This window comes from Herpailurus yagouaroundi, unplaced genomic scaffold (genome assembly GCF_014898765.1).
Source record: "Herpailurus yagouaroundi ecotype Mexico unplaced genomic scaffold, PumYag 166, whole genome shotgun sequence".
Taxonomy (NCBI): domain Eukaryota; kingdom Metazoa; phylum Chordata; class Mammalia; order Carnivora; family Felidae; genus Herpailurus; species Herpailurus yagouaroundi.
Genome location: NW_024412407.1, coordinates 4,558,133 through 4,577,757, shown reverse-complemented (window position 1 = coordinate 4,577,757; position 19,625 = coordinate 4,558,133). Strand labels below are relative to the sequence as shown.

The window sequence follows — 19,625 nt, the reverse complement described above, 5'->3', positions numbered from 1 at the left end:
TGAGACAAGCCCAGCTGGAGGGGGCAGATCCCCACAGCCTGGTGGGGGGTGGGGCATGGTGTAAGCAAGTTAGGAAGTGAATGTTGGGGTAGTGCTGGTTCTTGCAGTGGCCATGTGTTTATACTGGGATAAAGGGAGGGAAATGTGCCTGCCAGCTCCTTTGTTCCTGGAGAAGTCTCCCAATGAAGCTACCCCTCTAGTACATGCTCTGAGATTAGTAAACAAATCTCTTTCCCATACACCCCAGGCATCTTTCAAACTTCTGCTTCTGTGCTGTTTCTCCATGGGTTATTTGTTGCTCTGTGGCATTAAGTGTAAGGACTCAGTTTCCTCTGGCTTTCCTGGCTCTCCCAGAGTGAGCCCACTGATTTTTTAAATTCTAGGCTTTGGCTTGTGTCCCTGAAGCATGGATAAGATGATGAGATGAGATGAGATGAGATGAGATGAGATGAGATGAGATACAAATAAAATTCTAGGCTTTAAGTTCTGCTGGTTGGAAGAATTCATGAAATTTGGCCCCTCTGGTTTTCAAAGCCAAACATTATGGAGAATCAGTCTCTCTGGTGTAAAGCAGGTTTCTTTCCCTACTCCATGCCCACAAGTCCCTCCCTCCAGGGGAGAGTCCAGTGAATCCCTTTAGCTCCTCACTGTGTCTCCACCCTTCCTACCCTCTTCAGTGTGGCCTCTTCTCTACATTTAGTTGTGGAGTTTGATCTGCCAGTCTTCAGGTTGTTTTCTGGGTTCTGATGTGAGTGTTATGTAGTTGTATACATGGGACAAGGTGAACAGGGTCCTCCTACTCTGCTATCTTCCCAGCAATCTCTCTCTCAGTATATCTTTTTATATAATCTGACTTTTACCACCATAGTAATGTTTTACAAACCATTCACATAATAAATAAACTGTTGAAACCAACCAGTATATAGAGTGACAAGAAATGGATACAAACACTAACAACTGAAGTTAATTATATACAAATGAGTAATATAACCACATTGGGAAGAAAAAAAACTAGCTAATACCCTTGGGGAATAAAATAATAATTTAAGGTTAAATACAAAGAATGGTTCATAAATGCTATACTAGTCAGTAAATGTATTTCTTGCATGGAAATGAGTTAGCAACTCTGAAACTACTCTATGGGTACATTGGAAATGAATGAATAAATAAATGTATTGTAGATAATAAGAACAGGGTTTCTCTTATGAAAGAAGTTACAAATAAGGAATAGGAAAAGACTAAAAATGAACCCTATGGTATAGGATTGGAACCTGAACTATCAGTATTAAATCATGTTTTAAATATACACAAAGATAAATATAGATGTATATATCTACATAGGCTAATACATATACATATACATATACATATACATATACATATACATATACATATACTTTCTAGCTCTCTTTGGTAAGAGGGCCTAGAAGAAACGACACTCCAGTAATAATGAACACACCTAGCCCCAAATCTTGGTTTCTAAACATCAGTCTCCAATAAAAGGAACAAGAGTTTTTGGAAAAATCATTGATTTCAGGGCTGGACAGGGAACGTATAAGATGATCCTGGAACATCTTGTGGTTCCAGAGAGATAGATAGATAGATAGCCACTTGTTGAAAGAACACAGGAGTCGAGATACGTTCATCAGATTATTCCTTTCTGCCGGTGGACACGGCTGAGTAAGCATCATTAAAGTCTCCCCTCCCACAGCTGTCATGTCTAAGTCAGAATCTACTAAAGAGCCTGAATGGCTGCAGAAGCTTTTTTATCGGAGGTTTGAGCTTCGAAACAACTGATAAGAGTCTGAAGAGCCATTTTGAGCAGTGGGGAACACTCACTGACTGTGTGGTAATGAGAGATCCAAACACCAAGTGCTCCAGAGGCTTTGGGTTTGTCACCTATGCCACTGTGGAGGTGGACGCAACCGTGAATGCAAGGCCACACAAGGTGGATGGGAGAGTTGTGGAACCAAAGAGGGCTGTCTCGAGAGAAGATTCTTAGAGACCTGGTGCGCACTTAACCGTGAAAAAGATTTTGGTCAGTGGCATTAAAGAAGACGTTGAACAACATCACCTGAGAGATTATTTTGAACAGTAGGGGAAAACTGAAGTGATTGAAATCATGACTGACCGAAGCGGTGGCAGAAAGAGAGGCTTTGCTTGTGTGACGTTTGATGACCGTGACTCTGTAGACAAGATTGTCATTCGAAAATACCAGACTGTGAACGGCCACGACTGTGAAGTCAGAAGAGCCCTATCTCAGCAAGAGATGGCCAGTGCTTCGTCCAGCCAAAGAGGTCGAGGTGGTTCTGGAAACTTCGGTGGTGGTCACAGAGGTGGTTTTGGCGGGAATGACAACTTTGGTCGTGGAGGAAACTGCAGTGGGCAAGGTGGCTTTGGTGGCAGTCGAGGTGGCAATGGATACAGTGGCAGTGGGGATGGCTGTCACGGATTTGGTAATGATGGAAGCAACTTTGGAGGTGGCGGAAGCTGTAATGATTTTGACAGTTACAACGGCCAATCTTCAAACTTTAGACCCAGGAAAGGAGGCAATTTGGGGGCTGAAGCTCTGGCCCCTGTGGTGGTGGAGGCCAATACTTCGCCAAACCACAAACCCAGCGTGGCTATGGTGGTTGCAGCAGCAGCAGCTATGGCAGTGGCAGAGGTTTAAAAAAATATTTTTATTTTATTTATTTATTTTTTAATTTTTTTTAACGTTTATTTATTTTTGAGACAGGGAGAGACAGAGCATGAACAGGGGAGGGTCAGAGAGAGGGAGACACAGAATCTGAAACAGGCTCCAGGCTCTGAGCTGTCAGCACAGAGCCCGACTCGGGGCTCGAACTCACGGACCGAGAGATCGTGACCTGAGCCAAAGTCGGCCGCTTAACCGATTGAGCCACCCAGGCGCCCCTAAAAAAATATTTTTAATGTTTATTCTTTGAGAGAGACAGAGAGAGAGAACGAGCAGGAGAGGAGTGGGGGGAGGGGGGGGACACAGAATCTGAAGCAGACTCCAGACTGTCAGCACAGAGCCCGATGCAGGGCTCGAACTCACAAACTGTGAGATCATGACCTGAGCCGAAGTCAGCCGGTTTTAGGTTTTAATTGCTACCAGAAAACAAAGCTTAGCAGGAGAGAAGAGTCAGAGAAGTGACAGGGAAGCTACAGGTTCCAACAGTTTTGTGAACTCAGCCAAGCACAGGGGTGGCAGGGCCTAGCTGCTACAAAGAAGACACATTTTAGACAATACTCATGTGTATGGGCACAAAACTTGAGGACTGTATTTGTGACTACTTGTATAACAGGTTATTTTAGTTTCTGTTCTGTGGAAAGTGTAAAGCATTCCAACAAACGGTTTTAACATAGATTTTTTTTTTTGCACCCATGCTGTTGATTGTTAAATTAAAAGTCTGATCATAACGCTGCATAAATGTGTCTTTAAAAAAAAAGAAAAAGAAAAAGAAAGAAAGAACACAGGAGTCAACCTGAAGGAGCTCCTAATGGCCAAATCTGGAACAATTGAAGCAATAATAATAATAATAATAATAATAATAATAATAAATTATAACCTACAGGATAAAATAAATATCTGAGTCTCTATCAATATTAGTGAATAAATAAATGGAAGAGGTAGTTCTTGCTGGCACAGCGTTCCAATTAATAAATGTGGAAGAGGGAAAATAAAATTACCCTTAGGTAACATCACAGTAATAATTGTTGCAGACAATATCTATCAATGAATTCCAAAATTCAGTGGACAAAAGTTGGAGAAGACACAGAATGTGCATAGTCTCAAAGTGTCTTCCCCAAGGTATTTATTAACTACACAGGGAAAAATAGTAACTTTACAGTAAACAAATAATTTTAACCAAGTGATCAAGGTCAACATGAGTCACAATGCAGACCCCTGTAATATGATGTACTAAGGATGAAGATCATTTATGGGGTATTTTTGCCCCCAAAATGCATAATCCCAATCCCATCATGAAAAATATTAGAGAAACCAAAAGTAAGAGACATTTAAAGAAGTTACATTCTTTGAAAATATCAAGATCTCGAAAACAATGAACAACCAAGGAAATGATGCAGACCACAGAAGACTAGGGAGAAAGTAGGTGCTCTATGAGACCCTGGCTAGGATCCTGGGACAGAAAAACACATTAATGAGAAAACTGATAAAATCAAATGAGATCTTCAGTGAATAGTATTGTATAAATTTTAATTTCCTGATTCTGGTAGTGTACTATGGCTATGTAATATGTTAACATTAGGGGAAGCTGATCTGAAAATATATGGAAAATCTATACTGTTTTGTGGCTTTTCTTTAAGTCTAAAATTTTTATGAAATAAAAAAGATTAGAGAAAAAATTATTTTGCATTATTTACTACAATTAAATCAATGCATACTTAATTGACCAGCAATTCCATTCATAGATGAAATGCATGCATATGTGTACCAAAAGAGATTCACAGAAATGTTTATAGTGATATTATTTCTGGTAGAGAACAACAGTAGAATGGATAAAATCATAAAATGGAATGATAGTAACAAAAATTAATGAACTATAGTTCCATACAAAGAATCTCCTGAACATAATATTAAGCAAAAGAAACCAGACATTAAAGAATATATACTGCATGATTCCATTTATCAGGCAAAATCAACCTACAATGTTAAAGATGAAGATAATTGTCTTTTGGGAAAACGGGGAGGTTTATGTGGTGCAGGTAAAATATATATATGTGTGTATATATATATATATATTTCTGGGATTTGTATATTTTGTGATAATTCATGTAGTACTTTTATTTATTTATTTATTTATTTATTTATTTATTGGGAGAGCGCAAGCAGGGAGGGGCAGAGAGAGGGGAACAGAGGATCTGAACCTGGCTCTGCACTGACAGGCTGACAGCAGCAAGTCTGATGTGGGGCTCTAATCTTGAACTAGGAGACCATGACCTGAGCCAAAGTCAGGCGCTCAACCAACTGAGCTACCCAGGTGCCCCTCATGGAGTATTTTCAACTGTGAGTTTTCACTTATGTTTATTATAATTTTTAAAGTTTTTAAAATAAGAGTTCAACCAATGCTTCCATTCTAGTTGAAGTTACATGGACAAGATTCATCCTCTTATATAAGACAACTAAAAGAAGTCCACCTAAAATGATTATAAACCCCAGAACTCACACAGGGAGAAGTATATTCTGTTCCCAGATTGACTAAAAAGCTTAGTTCATAGGACATCTTATGGAGTATTCAGACAGGCTTTTGCCTCATAGTGGGGGCAAAATAAGCTGTAGACTAAATGCTCCTATAGTCTCATCTAACAATGAACAAAAGGATCAAACTACTGCTACATAAATGTGTCCTAAAAGTTTGAAAATATTTATCGGATTAGAAAAGTGCCCAGCATCTAGCAAGATAAAGTTCACAATATCTGACATGCAATAAAAAAATATCAGGCAAAAGGAGTGACATCAGGGAAGATAGCTGAGGAGGAAGCACAGGAATCCATCTCTCCAACTAAACAACTGTATTGGCAGAGTGTATCTGATTTAACTAATTTGGGATTCTGGGGTTTATTCAATGCTTTACAACTTTTAAGGGAAGGCTTGACCAATAAAGTGTAATTTCAGCCTTTAGAACTATAGCCGGTATCCATTCCCCACCTTCCACCCCTGTTACAGGAAATGTTCCTAGAGCACCTTACAAGAGCTAGAGTAGGCAATAAGTATCTTCTCTTGTAAGTAAGAGATCTTTGTTCTGATTGTGAATTATTGTTTCAGATCAGGGAGGTGCAGATACAAAGCCAGGCTAGCATTGTTGGAATCTCCACTGAGTGAAGCACCTTTCAAGGGGTTTAAAGATACAGCTTCTGCTCTTTTCCTTTCAGTTTCTTTTTTGCCCCTTTGGGAGCCAGACATTTAAAGAGTAGGAAATCCAAAAGCAATTATATGTTTGGGGGAATTTAGAAAATCATTATGCATGCCCCAAAAAAGATGCAGGCTGATGCCTGGCACATAGAGATTAAAACAAACAAACAAAACAAAACAAAACAAAACAACCCCTGGAGGTAGTGGAGAAGGATATTTTCATTTTCAGACTTACCATATTATAACATTCAAATGTCCAATTTTCAACAATAACAACAAAATCACAAGAGACACAGATAAATAGGAAAGCATGTTTTGTTCAAAGGGAAAAAAAAGTTGTAAAAACCATCAACAAGGAAGACCAAATTGCAGTCCTCCTAGACAAAAACTTTAATAAAATAATAAAATAAAATAAATAAAAATTTTAAATAAAATAAAAATTTTAAATAAAATAAAATAAAACAACTGTCTTAAAGATACTTAAAGGAAGACATGGACAAGGTCAGGAAAATTATGTATGAACACAACAGGAGTATCAATAAAGATATTTAAAAAAAACATAAAAAAGATCCAAAATGAAATTCTGGAGCTGAGAAGTATATCTGAAACTTCCAAAAACAAAACAAACAAACAAAAAAGAAAACAAAAGAAAGAAAGAAAAGAAAATTCCACTAAAAGGATTAAAAATCAGATTTAAGCACACAGAAGAATAAGCTAACTTGAAGATAAGATAGTTTAAATGATGGAGTCTGAGGAACAGAAAGGTAAAGTGAACAGAACCTAAGGGACCTGTGGAACACCATAAAGAAAGCAATATATACATTGGAGGAGTCCACAAAGGAGACAAGAGAAAGTGACAGATTATTTAAAGAATTACTGGCTGAAAACTTCCCAAACTTAAGGAAATACATGAAAGTACAAATCTAGAAGCTCAATGAATCCCAAGTATGCTAAACTGAAAGAGACCCATGCTGCGACAAATAATAACCAACTATCAAAAACCAAAGAAAGAATGTTCAAAGTAGCAGTAGAGACACAACTATCACAACCAAGGATCCCCATGAAGATTATTAGCAGAATTTTCATCAGAAGCCTTGGAGGCCCCAAGTCAATGGGTTGATGTATTCAAAGTGCTGAGAGGAAAAAAAAAAAAATGTAAATCAAGAATTCTATATCTGGCAAAAGTGTCCTTCAAAAATAAGGAAGAAATTAAGACATTACCAGACAAACAAAAGCTGAGAAAGTACATTACCACTAGACCTGTCCCATAAGATATGCTAAGAAGAGTCAGGTTGAAATGAAAGTATTCAAAACTCTGTGGAGGGGAAATAAAGATCCTGATAAAGTCAAATACATAGGCAATTATAAAAGCTAACAGAATTGTAATTTTGGTTTATAACTCCATTTCTTATTTTCTACATTATTTATTTTTTTAATTTTTTAATGTTTATTTTTATTTTTGAGAGACAGAGCATGAGCTGGGGAGGGGCAGAGAGAGAGGTAGACACAGAATTCAAAGCAGGCTCCAGGCTCTGAGCTGTCAGCCCAGAGCCTGACACAAACAGTGAGATCATGACCTGAACTGAAGTCACATGTTTAACCAACTGAGCCAGCCAGGCGCCCCCATTTCCTACATTAAAACACAAATGCATAAAAAACAATTGTTAGTCTGTTTGGGGGTACATTATGTACAGATGTAATTTGTGACCTCAGTAACTGAAAGGAGTGGGGACAGAGCAGTATAAGGGCAGAATTGTTGTATGTGATTAAAGTTAAGCTAGTATAAATTCAAACTAAGATTGTGTAAATTTACAAAATTATTTGTAATCTCCTTGGTAACCAAAAAGAAAATAAGTATAGAATATACACAAAAGGAAATAAGAAAGGTATCAAAACATTTCTTTAAAATACACACACACACACACACACACACACACACACACACAAAAGATGACAGTAATGTAAAAAATAAGGGGGAAAGCTATAATGCAAAGAGAAAATAAGTTAAAAAATGGCAAAAATTGAGTCCCTCCTTATCAGTAATTACTTTAAATTTTATGAATTAAACCATCTTATCAAAAGCTAGTGATTAGCAGAATAGATTTAAAAATTTTTTTAACGTTTATTCATTTTTTGAGAGACAGAGAGTGAGTGGGGGAGGGGTGGAGGGAGAAGGAGACACAGAATCCGAAGCAGGCTCCAGGCTCTGAACCGACAGCACAGAGCCCGATGTGGGGCTTGAACTCACAAACTGTGAGATCGTGACCTGAGCCGAAGTCAGACGTTTAACTGACTGAGTCACCCAGGCACCCCTAGCAGAATAGATTTTTTTTAAACTATGATTCAACTATATGCTACCTATAAGAGACTCATTTTATTTATTTTTAAAGATTTTATTTTTGGGAATGCAAGCTGGTGCAGCCACTCTGGAAAACAGTATGGAGGTTCCTCAAAAAACTAAAAATAGAGCTACCCTACGACCCAGCAATTGCACTACTAGGCATTTATCCAGGGGATACAGGTGTGCTGTTTCTAAGGGACATATGCACCCCCATGTTTATAGCAGCACTATCAACAATAGCCAAAGTATGGAAAGAGGCCAAATGTCTATCGATGAATGAATGGATAAAGACGTATTACTCAGCAATCAAAAAGAATGAAATCTTTCCATTTGCAATTACGTGGATGGAACTCGAGAGTATTATGCTAAGTGAAATTAGCCAGTCAGAGAAAGACAAAAATCATATGACTTCACTCATATGAGGACTTTAAGAGACAAAACAGACGAGCATAAGGGAAGGGAAACAAAAATAATATAGAAACAGGGAGGGGGACAAAACAGAAGAGACTCATAAATATGGAGAACAAACAGAGGGTTACTGGAGGGGTTGTGGGAGGGGAGATGGGCTAAATGGGGAAGGGGTACTAAGGGATCTACTCCTGAAATCATTGTTGCACTATTTGCTAACTAATTTAGATGTAAATTTTTTTTTTAATTTTTTTTTCAACGTTTATTTATTTTTGGGACAGAGAGACAGAGCATGAACGGGGAAGGGGCAGAGAGAGAGGGAGACACAGAATCGGAAACAGGCTCCAGGCTCTGAGCCATCAGCCCAGAGCCTGACGCGGGGCTCGAACTCCCGGACCGCGAGATCGTGACCTGGCTGAAGTCGGACGCTTAACCGACTGCGCCACCCAGGCGCCCCTAGATGTAAATTTTTAAAAATGAAAAAAAAAAAAAAAAGCCCTCAACCACCACAACTTGTTCTTCATGCTCAATATTCAGTGATGTTAGCTAGTTTAAGGTCCTCTTGAAGCTGATTAGGTTTAGCTGTAGCAATTAGGGTCCTCCTGAAGCTGGAGATGTATCTTTGTCACTCATGTAACAAGGCTGCTATACGAAGAAGAGGAATGGATATTTAGGAGACAATCAGAATGGCAGAGAAGGTAGGGGAGAATAATAGGAAAGCTTTGGAGGCTTGAAGTATAAGAGAAGACAGCTGAAGGATTAAAAGGGTACATGAAGAGGGTATCAAGACCGACAAAGATAGAACTCACAATTTTGTCGAGAACTGGCACTATTTATCTTCATCTGGTTTTGGAGACATAACTGCAATGAAATATATTTGCCATGTTGCTCCAAACCAGGGAGACTTGTTTCTTATATTTCAAGACACTTCTCAGGGTTTTCTTTTTCTTATTAAAACATTATTATAAGGAATTTTCCCCTTAATTGCTGGATTGCCACTCAGGACTGGGTGATCTTCAAGTCCCAACACAGAGGTAGGCACTTTCTGTAGTGGGAAGATCCAATACTGAAGTGCTTGTTTGGAAATGTTTATAAAATAGATACACATCTGGTAAATGAATGAACAAAGAAATGAAGAAACATTGATAGAGGAAAGCTTTCACTCTCATTGCTGCTTTTACAATCTCAAATCTGTTTTTAAAAGGAGATTTGAAGCTTTCTGCTGGTTTTAGTTTCTTAAGATCCTTAAAAGGCGGGAAACTGAACCTTTGAAATTCAATGGGAGAAAAACAAGAAAGGTATAGGCATTCAAAACCATGTGTAGCAGAAATATCAGGAGACCTCTGACAGGTCATTTCATCTCCCTGAATCAGTTTCCATCTGCAAAATCATTGATGAGCTTTTGTGTCAAAAATTAGATCATCTTTGGCTTTTCAAGATGCATGGAATTGTATTGGGCAGAGGTTTCCCGGGCAAGAATGCTCTATTTCATTATACTGCTAATGTAGGAAGCTCCACCAAGCACTGGAGAAAATGGTTTCACTGTCAATGAAGGCTGCTATGTGAAGCAGGGACCTATGTTTAGTTAGTGTCTGAGTCTATCATCACTTCAATCTTTCCTGTTGAAAAGTGAATTACTGTAATGAGCTCTTATATATGCAGTCAAGCTGAAGAAATGGGAACAGCGTGCTGGTTAACTAGAGACTCCTCTATACCTTAACAATCTTGTTTATGACTAGACTGAAGTCTTCAGGACTCAAATATTTCACTACTTCTCAAAGGAGCTATTCTGGTTATTATCTAAATGATGTCTAATGAACCATCCCGACCTGAAAAAAAATAAAAGATTTTATTTTTAAGTACTCTCTGTACCCACCAAGGGGCTCAAACATACAAACCCAAGATCAAGAGTCACATTCTCTACCAACTGAGCCAGCCAGGCACCCTATAAGAGACTCATTTTATTTTTAAAATTTTTATTTATTTATTATTATTTTAGAGAAAGAATGAAAGCTTGCAAGTTGGGGAGGGGCAAAGGGAGAAGGAGAGAGAATCTCAAGCAGGCTTCATGCCCAGCATGGAGCCCCACGTGGGGATTGATCTCACAACTGTGAGGTCATGACCTGAGCTGAAATCAAGAGTCAATCACTTAACTGACCAACTGAATCACCCAGACACCCCACAAATAGACTTTAAATCAGAAAAGATTACAAGAGGTAATAATAAAAGGTCCAATACGGCAAGAAGAAACAGTTATAAACATTTATGCACCTGATAACATACTCTCAAAATTTAAGAAGTGAAAATTGACAGAATTGAAGACAGAAATAGTTCTATAATAGGGGGGAGACTTCAATAAGTGGATTTCAGTAACAGAACAACTAGACAGAAGATAAGTTAGGAAATAAAGAACTAAAACAACACAGTAAACCATCTAGATATAACAGATATATACAGAACACTTCAATAGAATACACAGTTTTTTCAAGTGCATGTGGGACATTCTTCAGGAGAGACCATATGTTAGGCCACAAAACAAATATCAATATATTAAAAAATATATCACATGAAGCATTATTTTTTACAAACACAATGAGATAAAGTTAGAAACCAATCACAGAAGAAAAACTAGAAAATTCACGTACATGGAAATTGACATATTCTTAAGCAATAAATGGGTCAAAGATGAAATCGCAAGGGACATTAGAAAACACGTATGGATGAAAATGAAAACACAACATACCAAAACTTATAGCATGTGGCAAAAGCAGCGCTAAAAGGGATATTTAGAGGAAAAAACTTTAGGAAGTTTATATGAAGAAAAGATCTCAAGTCAATTACCTAATTTTACATGATAAGGAACTAGAAGAAGAATAAACTAAATCTGAAGCTAGCAGATGGAAGAAATTTATAAACAGTAGAGCAGACATAAATCAAAGAGTAGAGGGGCGCCTGGGTGGCTTGCTTGGTTGAGCGTCCAACTTCAACTCAGGTCATGATCTCATGCTCATGCGTTTGAGCCCCACGTAGGGCTCTGTGCTGACAGCTCAGAGCCTGGAGCCTTGCATCGGATTCTGTGTCTCCCTTTCTCTCTGCCCCTCCCCCACTCACACTCTGTCTCTCTCTCTCTCTCTCTCAAAATAAATAAACATAATAATTAAAAATTTTTTATTTTTTTTTAATTTTTTTTCCAACTTTTTTTAATTTTTATTTTTGGGACAGAGAGAGACAGAGCATGAACGGGGGAGGGGCAGAGAGAGAGGGAGACACAGAATCGGAAACAGGCTCCAGGCTCCGAGCCATCAGCCCAGAGCCTGACGCGGGGCTCGAACTCACGGACCGTGAGATCGTGACCTGGCTGAAGTCGGACGCTTAACCGACTGCACCACCCAGGCGCCCCCAAAAATTTTTAAATAAAAGAGTAGAGAAAATCAATAAAACAAAAGTTGCTTCTTTCAAAAAAAAAAAAAGAAATCAGCAACAATGATAAATCTTTAGCTAGATTGACTAAGAAAAACAGAGAAGACTTAAATTACTAAAATCAGAAACCAACATGGGAACATTACTACTGATTCTACAGAAATAAACAGGATTATGAGAGGGTACTATGAACAATTGTATGCCACCCAATTGGATAACCTAGATAACATGGAACAATTCCTAGAAACACAAAACATATAAAGACTGAATTGCAAAGAAATATAAAATCTGAAAAGACATAACTATAAAGGGAAACAAATTGGTAATAAAAAACTTCCCAACAAAAAAAACCTCTATGCCAGATGGCTTCATTGATGGAATCTACCAGACTGGAGACTTGATATGTCCCTGAGGTAGGCCAGTGAATGTGTATTGCTGGCCTTGCCACCTGAAAGCAAACTGTTTCTGGTTGTCTTTATTGACAGGTATGAATTTGTCATATCAGTAGCTGCATACCAGCTACCAGAGGATGTGTTAATTTGCTCAAGCAATGAAACCACATCTGGCACACAGCTGCAATTAGAGTCACTATCTGCTTAATTAATTTTACAATAATCCACTTTTAGTCTCCAAGATCCCTGTCTTCTGCACAGGCTAAATAGGCAAGTTGAATGAAGAAGTGATGGGAATCTCCACTCTTGCATCTTTCCTTGATGGGGGGAACTTATCTCTACAATTCCTTTAGAGATGCAGTATTGGTTTGGGTTTACTATTTTCTTAAGTAAAGGAAGTTCTAGTGGCTTCCACTTGGCATTTCCCACCATAATAGCCTTTATTCCACAGATCAGGGAATCAATGTGGGGATAATGCCAGGTACTGATTATGTCTATTCCATCTATGCATTTCAGATCTGGTGAAATAATCACACGATGGGTTCACCATAAATTTTTGGCAGTGTACCATAGTCATTCCTCAAAGGACCCAGCCTTGTCTTTATTCAAAGGGTTCTGGGTCTGTAAAGTGGCTCAAGTCTGGGAACTGATTGAGGGGCCATGACTCTTTTTATGATTCAGTTTAGACTTTTGTTCACTTGACCTAGAAATATTCTACTTACACAGTTCAAATGAGAATTTAGTAAGCTTCTTGTCTATTTCACTTCTAGGAACATCATAATCAACTAGCCAATGTTATAGTTCTTTATAAGGCCATTTTGATTGATGCTTTGACTCTGCTGTCCATTACAGTAACCACAACCGCCTTTGGTGGTTGAGTACCACAACTTGGCCCCTGTCACCTCAGGATTCAATTACTCCCATTGTACTTAGGTTTCCCAATTCAGTGACTGTGTTTCCCACTGTAAGGTCTGGACTAGAAAGGCAATCACAGAGCGTCCCAAGGATTCCCAGGCCTCTCTCATAAATTCATTTCTCACAGTCACAGTAAAAGGTATATCTTTTGAACTTCTCTGGAGTGGCTCAGTAGGTTCTAAGTGACAAATCTGCTGTAACATTCCAGTCTCCCTAAGCCTTTGAATTCTTTCCTCTACATTAAACCAGGGCAAGTCTGGTATTTCTTTCTCACTGTGGGCAATCTTCTGGTCCACATTTCAGCCAACTGACCAACCAACCAACCAATCAACCAGTTAGAACCTTTTCTAATTCCCCAAGCTGTAATATTAAATACAATTTCTCTGCTTAATGAACCCATATCAATAAATTCAGCCTGACCCAACTTTATGTTCCTCCCATACTCTTATATCCCATATCCCATACTCTTAATACCCATTCCTACACATATTCCCTGGATTTCCATCTGTAAACATGAGAAAACTCAAGTCATTCTTTGGAGTGTAGTGCATGTCCTCATGGATTACACTTTGAACCTCACCTTTAGTGTCCTGCTGCATTTTGAGTATAGTTATAAGTCTAGAAACAAAAAGATGTGGTGAGTGTGGTTCCTGGAAAAAACTCAGTGTTATCTTGCATGGCACCTGCCTCAAAGAGGTCATTACAGTGTCTTCAGACAATTAAGGGTTAATCCCTTCAGACAGGAGTGGAGAGGCCACTACTACTATGGGCAAAGAGGCCACTCCCACGGATATGAAGAGGCTGCTCCTATGGAGGGTGGAGAAGTGGTTCCCCTGGTGAAGCACACTCATCAGAATTTAGAGGCTTAATGTCCCAAGGTTTATCAGGGCCTTCCCACACATCCCCATTCCAATTTTCACAGTCCTGTTCCTTCCTAATCAACGTCTTCACTTTAACAGTAGACATCCTGCAAGGCTGGGAATTCAACTTGCATTGTAATTCATCCAGTCAGAGAATGAGATTCTTGGTTTAATTTTAAGCAATCTCAGCCATGCAGCTATAGGAGATAAGGGTCTCCTTCAGGACACACAAAGAAGCTTTCAGGTCATTCATGTCATGTTTGAGCTAGAAATTTGTATCCCTGAGCTCATCCTTTTCTTTCCCCCACTTTATCCAGTGACATTAGGAGCAAGCAACCAATCTCATTATATTTGTTAGTTTGCCAAAAATGTCTGAAAGTATCATATACACAGTCACCCAGATTCTTGCTTTTTAAAAGCTATTAACTAGGAGTATCCAATAGTAATATTTTACATATCTTAATTGACAGACCAAGTCAAGGACTATCAGTGCCCTCTTTAATACTGGAAATGGAGTCATTCACATCTTTAAATCTAATCAGATTAGAAAGCCAATTCCAGAAACCCTAAACCCAATTCAGAAAACTTATCCTTAAGATTCTATTCCTTCAGAACTGCTTTCTCTATACCAGACTCTGTATTAGTAGTAGTAGCATTCTCCAGAGAAACGAACACTGGAATATATATGTACACAGATAGATAAATAAATATATATAGATATATATAAAGAGATTATAAAAAATTGATTCGCATGATTATGGAGGCTAAGAAATCTCACGATTTTCAGTTGCCAAGCTGGAGAGCTAAGATAGTCTATGGTGTAGTTCCAGTCAAAAAGCCAGCAGACTCAAGGCTCAAAAATGCTGATGTTTCAGTTCAAGTCTGAAGGCAGGAAAAGACTGATGCCCCAGCTCAAGGAAGGCAGGGAGGTCGAGCTCCCTTTTTGTTCTATTCAGGTTTTTAATTGACTGGATGAGATCCAATCACATTAGAGAAGACATTCTGCTTAATTCAGTCTGATTTGAGTGTTAATGTCATCCAGAGACATCTTCATGGACTTACTCAGAATAATATTTGGCTAAATGTCTGTGTACCCTGTGGCCTAGTCCAGTGGACACATAAAATTAACTATCACAACTATCACCACAGGAAAATATTTGCAAATTATATATCTGATAAGTGGTTAATATCCAGCATATATAAAGACTTCCTAGAACTCAACAAGAACAAACCCAGTTCCAAAATGGGCAAAGGACTTGAATAGATATTTCTCCAAAGAGTATATATACGTGGCCAACAAGCACATGAAAAGATGCTTAACATCACTAATCATTCGGGAAATGCAAATCAAAGCCACAATGAGAGACTTCACACCCATTAAGATATGGCTATTATCAGAAAGGGAAAAAAAATAACAAGTGTTGGTGAAAATGTGGAGAAATTGGAACCCTTGTGCACTGCTGATGGGAATGTAAAATGTTGCAGGCACTACAGAAAAAAATATGGCAGTTCCTCAAAAAATTAAAAATAGAATTACCAGGGGTGTCTGGATGGCTCAGTTGGTTAAATGTCTGACTCTTGATTTCAGCTCAGGTCATGATCTCACAGTTGTGAAATTGAGCCCGGTATCAGGCTTTGTGCTGAGAGCATGGAGACTACTTGGAATTCTTTCTCTCTGTCTCTCTCTATCCCTGTTCTGCTTGTGCGTGCATGCACTGTCTCTCTCTCTAAATAAATACACATTAAAAAAAATGGAAATACTATATGAGCCAGAAATTCCATTCCTAGGTATAAAAAGAATTTAAAGCAGGGACTTGAACAGATATATTATACTATATGTTTATAGCAACCTTATTCACAATAGCAGAAAGGTGAAAGCAATGAAAATGTCCACTGATGAGTAAATGGATAAACAAAATATGATACATACATACAATGGAATATTAGCCTTCAAAAGAAAGGCAATTCTGATACATACTACAACCTAAATGAACATTGAAGACATGCTAAGTGAAATACATGAGGCACAAAAGAACAAATACTTTATGAATCCACTTATATAAGGTATCTAAGAACAAATACTTTATGAATCCACTTATATAAGGTATCTAAGAACAAATACTTTATGAATCCACTTAGATAAGGTATCTAGAGGAGGCAAATTCATAGAGACAGAAAATAGGATGCTGGTTGCCAAGGTTTGGGGGAAATAGGTGGTTATTGTTTAATGGGTCAGAGTTTCTGTTTGGGATGATTAAAATTTCTGAAAATAGTGTTGATGCTTATACAATACTGTAAATTACTTAATGCCACTGAATTGTATGATTAAAAATACTTAAAATAATAAATTTTATGTTATGTAAATTTTACCACAATAAAAAAATTGAAAAATGGATAATTGCCTTTTTAAAACAATAATTGAAAGGTAAATAAATATTTATAACATATGTAGAAGTATGATATGAATACCACAAAGGCCAGGAGAGAGAAAATGGTAGAATATTGTTGTAAGGCTCATACGCTATTCAAAATGGTAGGTTACCATTTGAAGGTAAATGGTGTATACTACAAACCCTAAAGCAACCACTTAAAAGGTGAAACAGTGGGGGCGCCTGGGTGGCGCAGTCGGTTAAGCGTCCGACTTCAGCCAGGTCATGATCTCACGGTCCGTGAGTTCGAGCCCCGCGTCAGGCTCTGGGCTGATGGCTCAGAGCCTGGAGCCTGTTTCCGATTCTGTGTCTCCCTCTCACTCTGCCCCTCCCTCGTTCATGCTCTGTCTCTCTCTGTCCCAAAAATAAATAAACGTTGAAAAAAAAAATTAAAAAAAAAAAAAGGTGAAACAGTGTTATAGCTAAGAAGTCAATAAAGGAAATAAAATGGAATCATAATAATATAATATACTTAATCTAAAAAAAGGTCAGAAAAAATAAAATGAAACAAGAAAACAGATGGAACAAACAGAAAACAAATAGCAAGATAGTAATTTTAAACTTACTCATATTAATAATTACATTAACTACAAATGGTCTAAACATCCTATTAGAAGGCAGAGACTGTCAGGTTGGATTTAAAAAGAAACCTAGGGGCACCTGGAGGCTCAGTCATTTAAGCGTCTGACTTCAGCTCAGATCACGATCTCCCAGCTCATGGGTTTGAGCCCCATGTTGGGCTCTATGCTGACAGCTCAGAGCCTGGAGCCCACTTTGGATTCTGTGTCTTCCTCTTTCTCTGCCTCTCCTCTGCTTACACTCTGTCTCTCTCTCTCAAAAATAAATAAAACATTTAAAAGAATTTTTTAAAAAGAAACCCAATTATATGCCCTCCTATAAGAAACTCACTTTAAATATAATAACCCAAACATGTTTAATGTAAAATAGAGAAAATGCAAAGAAGGTAACACTCATCAAAAGAAAGCTAGAGTGGCTATATTAATAACAAACAAAAATAGATTACAGAGAAAAGTATATTACTAGAAATAAATAGGGTCATTTCATGGTGGTAATATGGCCAATTCATTGAGAGGGCATAGTAATTCCATACGTTTAGCATATAAAACAGGGCTTCAAAGTACATGAAAAACTTTGATAGAACTATCAGAAGAACTAGAAGAATTCACAATTATAATTAAATATTTCTATACCTCTGTCTTGATAATCGATGAAGTTGAGAAGAGATAATGGAAGACTTGTACAGTACTATCAGCCAATTTGAGGTAATCATTATCTATAGGGTACACCGCTCAATGAAAGAATACAAATTGTATTCAATGCATACATAACATTTACCAATTTAGACCATATTCTGGGCCTTAAAACAAATTTCAAGATATTTACAAGGATTCAGATCATATGGAATAAGTTCACTGATGCCAATGAAATTAGAGATATGTAAGAGACAAAAATCTCAAAATATTTGGAAAATAAACACTGTTCTAAATAACCTATGGGTCGAGGAATAAAATCAAAAGGAAAATTGGAAAGTATATAAAACTAAATGAAAATGAAAATGAAACGTTTTAATTTGCATTGCAAAGGGAGATATACCACTTCTTACAAAAGAAAAAAGTTCTCAAATCAATGACCTCAGCTTCCACCTTAAGAAACTGGGAAAAAAGAGTATATTATATCCAAAGTAAATAGTGTAAATAAAATAATAAAGATCAGTGTGGGAATCAGTAAAATAGAAAACAGAATTAGAGGGGCACCTGGGTGGCTCAGTTGGTTGGGTGACCGACTTCGGCTCAGGTCACAATCTCACAGTTTGTGAGTTCGAGCCCTGTGTCGGGCTCTGTGCTGACAGCTCGGAGCCTGGAGCCTGTTTCAGATTCTGTGTCTACCCCTCTCCTGCTCACGCTCTGTGTCTCTCTGTCTCTCAATAATAAATAAACATTAAAAAAAATAAAAAAAAAAAAAAGAAAACAGAATTAGAGAAAATCTGTGAAGCCAAAAATTGGTTCTTTGAAAATAGCAATAAAATTGATAAACCTCTAGCCAGACTGATAAGAGGAGAGAGAGAGAGAGAAGAAAATTACTAATACCAGAAATGAAAAGTGACATTATTACAGATTCTACAGATAATAAAGGGTTAATAAGGGATTATTGTGAACAATTTTAGGCCAATAAAATTACCTAAGATAAAATGGACAAATTACTTGCAAGATGCAAACTGTGAAAGCTCACTCAAGAAGACAGATAACCTGAATAGCCCTGCAATTTTTTAAATTGAATTTATAGTTTAAAACTTTCCCATGAATTAAACCACAAGTCTATATGTTTCTACTGATTATTTCTCCTTACCCCGCCCAAACACTTAGTGGATCCTACCAAACATAAAAGGAAATGCCAATTCTCAACAAAGTCTTAAGGAAAATTAAAAATATTTTACTTGAGTTTATAAAGCTAATATTAGTCTGATGCCAAAACCAAAGTATTAAAAGAAAACTACAGGGCACCTGGATGGCTCAGTTGTTAAGCATCTGACTTTTGATCTCAGCTTAGGTCTTGATCTCAGGGATTTTAGGGTCATGAGTTAAGCCCCATGTTGGACTGCATGCTGGACATGAAGCTTACTTAAAAAAAAAAAAAAAAAAGAAAACTACAAACCAACATGTTTTGTAAACATAGACACAAAAATTAACAAATGTTAGCAGATTGGATGCAAGATAATACAAAGAATACTACATTATGAGTGAATGGAATTTATCCACAAAATGTGAGGTTGGTTTATCAGTCATAAATCAATGTAATTCACTATTTTAACAGATTCAAAAAGACAAAAAAGAAATCACGTGATAATCCCAATAGATGCAATAAAACCTTTTGATAAATCCGAGTATCTATTCCTAATTAAAAATCTTGGCTGGGGCGCCTGGATAGCACAGTCAGGTAAGCATCTGGCTCTTGATCTGGGCT

General features: G+C 37.6%; 1 protein-coding gene and 1 pseudogene across 1 annotated transcript in view; one reads left to right on the top strand and one right to left on the bottom strand.

The window, feature by feature from the left end:
• Positions 1–19,625, bottom strand: part of FAM186A (family with sequence similarity 186 member A) — a 78,832-nt gene that overhangs the window by 49,908 nt on the left and 9,299 nt on the right. The gene's annotated exons all lie outside the window — the stretch shown is intronic.
• Positions 1,717–14,194, top strand: LOC121038983 (heterogeneous nuclear ribonucleoprotein A1-like; annotated as a pseudogene).